A 7,157-nucleotide genomic window follows, 5' to 3' on the forward strand; every position below is an offset into this window, starting at 1 on the left:
CCTTGCGGGCAAGGGGTCGCGACAATATACCTATTTCTCTGCAAATCCTATGAAATCAATTACTTTTCTTTCACATTTAAAATACTTACCTCCCAAATATTAAAGTGTCTCAAACCCCCAATATTCATTCGCTTTTCTTGAGTTTTATTATAGAATTCACTGCTCTATAGACCTGAGTTATTTGATACTCCACATTTTCAACACTTCCTCGTAACTACCTACTCCTCTTTGGTGCTCTTTTGTTGAGATCATTTACTCATGGTACAAAGTATGCTTTTTCCTCTCTGATAACCTAGTTTTCTTTTAATCTGAGCTGAATATTCACCTCTAAAGTCATTGGAAAAGTAGAAGCCACTGGAAGTGACTTTCCGTAGCATCCATGTTAGTCTGCATTCTATCACTGACAAAATACCTGAGTTTAACATTTTAAAAAGAAAAGAGCTTTCATTTGGCTCCCATTCTCCAAGGTTTCATCTCATGGCCATGTGGCTCCATTGTTTCTGGGGCTTTGGTGAGAGACAGAACCTCATGGCATATAGTGTGTAGTTAAACAGAGATGTTCACCTCAAGTTCATGTCTAGGCACTGCACATTCCTCCAGGTACGATTACATTTGTCTGCTTTTCTGATAGATTTCTTAAAACGATTTGTTTGCATAAGGAGCTTCCAGTTCCTCATATCCAGATCTCACCTTTTTGCCTTGAAGTCTGCCTCCATCCTTCATCATCCCACTGAATCTTCTCTTGTCAGAAGAAGATTCTTTTGGTTGGCTTTTTTCACTGCTGTGACTAAAAGATCTGACGAGAATAATTTTAGAGGAGGAAAAGTTTATTTTGGAACTCATAGTCTCAGAGGTCTCAGTCCACAGTCAGCAGGCTACATTCCTCAGGGCTAGAGGTGAGGCAGAGCATCATGGCAGAAGAAAGCAATAGAGGGAAGTTGCCCACATGACGAGCAGAGAGAGACACTTTGCTTGCCAGATAAAAAATATATATCCCAAAGCCACGCCCCGAAAAACCACCTCTTCCAGTCATACCCTACTACCTACAGTCACGACTCAGTTAATCTCATCAGAGGATTAATTCACTGATTGGGTTAAGTCTCTCATAACTCAATCATTTCTTCTCTAAATGTTTGTGTTGTCTCTCACATGAGCATTTTGGGGACACTTAATATCTAAATCATAACTGTTATCAATGGTATTTTTGCTACAGGACTCAATGAATGCCATTTTTCTTCCTAAAATATTTTTTTTTTACTTCTACAAAAAATAAATTGTCTTCAGTGTTTTCTTTTATTACTTATCTAAACTTCTTTACAGATAAACCTCCTGAGCTAAATCATATATATATTTTTTTTTTGGTTGGGGGATGGCGTAGCAGCAATTGAACCAAGGTGTGCTTAACCATTGAACTACATCACCATCCCTTTCTTTTTCTATTTTTTTATTTTTTTTTATTTTGAGACAGAGTCTTTCAGAGTTGCTTAGGGCCTTGTTAAATTGCTGAGGTTGGCTTTGAACTTGCAATCACTCTACCTCAGCCTCCTGAGTCACAGGGATTACAGGCATTCACCACCAAATTTGGCTGGTAAAGTAAATCTTTGTTGACATACTCAGGTTTCCATCTTGTGCCACTCACTTATTTGTCTCTCTTTGTTTCTTCCTAGTAATTTCATTTATTTCAGTGTGATCTTTATGCTGATGACTCAGAATTTCTACCAATTTTCTCTGCACAAGTTTTCTCTTTGGATTACCCATTTGTTTCTAATTGCATATCTCACAGATAATGAACTACTTCTTTAAAAAATCTCAAATTGTTATTATTTTACTTCCATTCATTTTTTATTTTCCTCAATTCAATAAAGGTCACCACTATCCATTTGAAGCCAATAATTCAGGAGCAATCTCTTATTATTAGCCATAGTAAGTAATCTCTATTAGCGACTGTATTAATAATCCCCAGCTTGCGCTAACGATGTCTCCCCTCCCATCCTTTCACTAGTAAATGCCATTGATCATATATCTCAAATATATTGAGTGCATCTTTGAATTGTATGTTGATGATATCTCAGAAATATCTGTCAATTTCTAAATCCTTTTGCGATACAAGTGCTTTACCTTGGATTGCTGTCAAGGATTATCCAAATAATTATAGTTATCTCTTGACAATTTGCTGCAATTTTTTCTCTATCTGGCAGGAAAGACCTTTTAAAATGTCAGTTAGACCACATAGTTTTTCTAATTAAAAGTTTGAGTGGGGTTCACAAGCTCTTAGACTAAACTGTAATACTCTACTCTGGAATGGTTGGGAACAATCCACTCCTGTTTTTTCACTTCAGTAGAAAAGCATATGTTGGATCTCTGTCCCCACTAAACATGTCTCCTTTTCACTACTGTTGTCCCTTATATATACTGTTTAAAATGCTTCTTCCTGACTTTCTAAAGTAGCCTTCTCATCATGATGTTTAATCTCATTTATTTACTAGTTCTTATTCACCATAAAAGTATTTCTCTTTTCATTTGATCTTTTGTCTTCCTCCTCTTTCTTGAATGTATATTCCATAACGTCATGGGATTCTTTCTCTTGGTTTATCATTTTTTTATCCATCACGCTGTATTGTGTCTGGCATAGTATAAGGTGCCTTGTGAATATGCTTGTTGGTAAAATGACTTCTTATCAAAAGCATTTTAGATAAGCAGCTAATAGATATAGAGCTTGACAAGGCATTTTCAAGTTAGTTATCTCTGGTCATCACCCTACCCAAAGAGAGAATGGCTAGATTCCTAAGGATCGTTCAGTATTCCTGTTTGTTGTGAGCTTTTCTAATTTGCCAATGTTTTCCAAATAATGTCACTGGAATTGTGGTGTAATCACAATTTAGGATGCATTGGCAATTAAGATATACTTTCTTCCACTTTGCAGGGAGGATGAAATTAGTAAGAGAATATCTAAAATAGGTGCATGATTTTCACTAGTACCTGATTTCGAATATCATCATGGCCCATGCTCTGGGTCTCTGTTGTGGCACAACATATTATTGTCAAGTTTAGTGCTTATAGCAATACCTATTTTTAAAACTACTTTCATATTTTTCTGTGTCTGGAATTTAGGCAGAGCACACAATGAAAGACACAACAGTTTATAGGGCCTCAGCCAGAAGAGCCAGAATATCTCAACTAATTGGAGGACTAGAAGATTTGAGAAATCTCCAGAATCTCTTTTTTCTGTAGTTTCAGGGTTTCTCCTTAGTCTTTTTAAAATGATATCCTAACATAGTAACCTTGGGACTATGAGGCTTTTTTTTTTTTCCATGTTTTATTTTATTATTTTTGTTGCTGTTTTTCTAATTAGTTAAAGGTGACCACAGGGCTTTTTACTTTGCAGCTCAGAATTCCAAGAGCAGTTGTTCTGAGAGCAAGATGAGAACATCATCCTTGCAAGGCCTGGCTCTGCAAGCAAGTACAGCCCCACTTCCACTCTGCTCTTTGTTGAAGCCCTTGCAGACTCTGTCAAGGTTCAAGAGGACCTGGGGAGGAGTACCAACCAATTTGCATTCACCTGCACTCAACAACAAAACATGAGGCTCTTTAATAATGAGTGGATGGATATTATTTGCAAATAAACAAGAGCAGGGTGAATCTTTCTTCTAATAATAGTATTAAAAACCTATATGATTTACAGTTTTATTTCTTTACAGAGATGAAGTATATAGTATATTTGCCTCATATTCTTTACTCAGTGTTTATTCATCTCAGCATTCAGAATTTCAAAACGTTGGCAGTTACTTATATGCCTTGTTTTTTTTCTTTTTAATCATCCAGTTTTAAAAAATGATGAGGCTGATGCAAAGAATACCTCTATGCTTTTTGTATGTTTTCCTTCACTTCGTCTTCATAGCAAATCTATTTTCTTCTCCATATATAATTGAGAAAAATGTTTAGTAGAGTTAATGAAATCGTACATTAGATTAAGAAAATGCCCTGAGTGAAGCCGGAACACCATCCCTCATGTTTGCACTGACATCCTTAGATTCAGTCCTGATCCTGATCTGGGGGTAAAGAAGCTGTGGACCCATAGACAGAAGTTAAATCAGCTGATCTATAAATTTCCTTTTGGTTATAAAAGCCCATGAGGGCTCATATCGTCGAAAGAGAAAAAAATAGCTTTTGAAGATTAGGAGAATAATTTGATGTTAGTGAATTCAAACTTTTAAACACATGGCAACTAGAAAGCAGGATTTATATTGGCAGTTCCTTAGTGTCCCTGGAAATGACTATTCAGGATTCTTGAATCCACTCTCTGACTCTTGATTCACACTCTGAGGTGTACTTCCTCTACTCAGAATTAGTTGTGGCTGAATAGTTTCCCCAGCCTACATCTTTGCAGTTGAATCTTGAGGGTGCAAGAGAATCTTCATTTCATACTCTGCTTCTTTGGGTTCATGATGGCAGATTGCTGAGTGGAAATTTTTAGAACTTTGTGGGTACTCTATGAATCATGTTCATGCCCACCCCTTTAGAAAAGAAAGCTAACAATATACTTTTTTGAAATAAAATGTTTTCTAGTTTATATTTCTGTGGAACAAGCCTTTATGTTTCTTAGAAAATAGTCCCCTCTTTTTGGAGAGTTCATCTGTGACTCAGACTCTCTAAAATCATTAAAGGATCTTTTGTTTGATTGAACAGTACTTTTGGAGACTACTTTTGAACTACCTAAGATTTTAACACAAAATTTTGTGGTGATATCCTAAGTTTCATGTTTCGACCATGCAACTGTATTTCTTACCAATTATTTCATAGTGATTTGAAAACTTAGCCACTTAAAGCAGTAATCAGTTGTTATGTCACAACATTGATAAGAGGTGGAAATACAGACGTGGCTTAGCTGGGTGGCTATGCTCAGGACCTCTCATGTGATTAGTCAAACTATAGGGTGGTGGTTCTATGAGGAAACTGAAAGATCCACATCCAAGCTCAGAACCATGGACTCCGGCAGAGAGCTTGGCTCCTTGCTGTAGAGTCTACTCTATACAGCTGGCTTCCCTCAAATGAATAAAAAGAACATTTTGTGCTGGCGTGGAGGCCTGTAGTCCCAGCTGCTCAGGAGGCTGAGACAGGAGAATCGAATATTCAAAACCAGCCTCTGCAACAGCAAGGGGGTAGGCAACTCAGTAAGACTCTGTCTCTAAATAAAATACAAAATAGGGCTGGGGATGTAGCTCAGTGGTCAAGTGCCCCTGAGTTTAATCCCTGGAACCAAAAAAACAAAAACAAAAAAACATCCTTTGTGTCTTTTATTTTTATTGGTTGCTCAAAACATTACAATGCTCTTGACATATCATATTTCATACATTTGATTCAAGTGGGTTATGAATTCCCATTTTTACCACGTCTACAGATTGCAGGATCACATTGGTTACACATCCACGTTTATACATATTGCCATACTAGTGTCTGTTGTAATGCAGCAGAATACAACAGTCTTTTGTGTCTTAATCTCAAGAGTTGAAATTATCACTTCTGTTGGTTAGAAGGGAGTTGTAAGACTAGCTGACACTCCATGTAACAACATGGACATCAGGAGTTGGGGAACACTGCAAGTTATCTGTGAGACAAGCTACCACAGTGATTTTCATTCTTGTAAAATTCTTGCAAAATATCTCGGTATGATTTTTGTTTGATTGTTTCCCTTCTCTCTTGCTACAACTCCAATGACAGTTATTTTATATCTTTTCATTATGTCCATCCACCCCTTTTTTCTTTATTTTTGTCTTCTTTTTCACCTTTTGCTTCAATCTGTATTAATTTTACTGCCCTATATTCAAGTTTTATAGTTTCTTTTCCTGCTTTGTCTAATGAGATGTTAAGCCCATCTATTAAAGTGTATCTTTATTGAATTTTTACTTTTAGTATTTACCTTTTGTCTTTTTCTTTACTCCTGTTCTTCATGAAAATCGTCCTTTTTTATTTCTTTGATGAACGTGTTATGCTGAGAATTTTAAGTTTAATGACTATAATTGTCCCTCTGTCCACCTATCTTGATTTTTTAAATATTTTGAGCACATTTCATTGTATAATAGGTAACTTTTACTTTACATGCTGGACATTTTATGTAAAAATAATACAGAATCTGGATTTTGGTATCTTCCTCCAGAAAGAATTTAATTTCCTTCCAGTAGTAGATAAGAGTGTGGATATCTGACCTTGATCCAGGCAGTGCTGGTCAATTTCTAATTTGCCTTTTCTCCCAGGACATAGCACTTTTAAGCTTCAACTGAGAAGCTGGAGTGTTTACTTGGCCCCTTCATATTTGGAAGACCCTAAACTCCAACTTTCACCACTGATAAGATAAGTTGCAAAAGTTTCTATTTGCCTACTAGAAGCTGATGCAGATTTGCTTTCTACAAATATTGCCCTAAGTGTGTTCAGTTTTTGGAGTCAATAAATAAAAAAGAGTTTGGATTCAAAATTTTGAATTTGCTTCTCTGATACTCATTCTATTACTCTGTTCACAGAGTCATTACTTGTTGGTAAGACTTCATTGCCAGTTTCTGTTTCCCCACAAGCTCTAAATCACTGCTGTGCTTCTTCTTTTTGTTCCTGCATAGTAAGTCATCAGATGCCATGACAGGAAACATATACAAATTTAGCCATCAGCATATTTCACTTTCTTCAGAATTTTTTACCTAATACAAGCTGCTGTGTTTAATTTCTGATGCCTTAAATATTTATTTTGTATTTTAAAAATATTTCATAGCTTTGATTATTGGGAGATTCCACCTGATAATAATTATTTTATTTTGGCCATAAGCATAAATCACTTTGCTCAATTCATTGCATTTTTGTGTATTTAATACTGAACCACGTAGTTTTCAATTTTTTCTAAACCCACAATGAGTTCTTTGAGATGTTAAGAGTGCAGAAGCCGTATATGGTCATAGTTCTACAGAATACTGGTAAACAAAGAATACAATCTGGATAAAGAAAGATAGAAGAAATCTCTTTGAAATAGTAGAAAATTAGCTTTGGCTCCTTCCACACTATTTGACCTCAAGCCAAAACTTTACAATAAAGCTTAAAAAGAAAAGATCCAATTTTGTTGCTTTTTAAAAGAAGATTCTGCTTGGAACTACCAAAACACAGAGCAAAAATACATT

The sequence above is a fragment of the Ictidomys tridecemlineatus genome, chromosome 9, assembly GCF_052094955.1.
Source record: "Ictidomys tridecemlineatus isolate mIctTri1 chromosome 9, mIctTri1.hap1, whole genome shotgun sequence".
NCBI classification, from domain to species: domain Eukaryota; kingdom Metazoa; phylum Chordata; class Mammalia; order Rodentia; family Sciuridae; genus Ictidomys; species Ictidomys tridecemlineatus.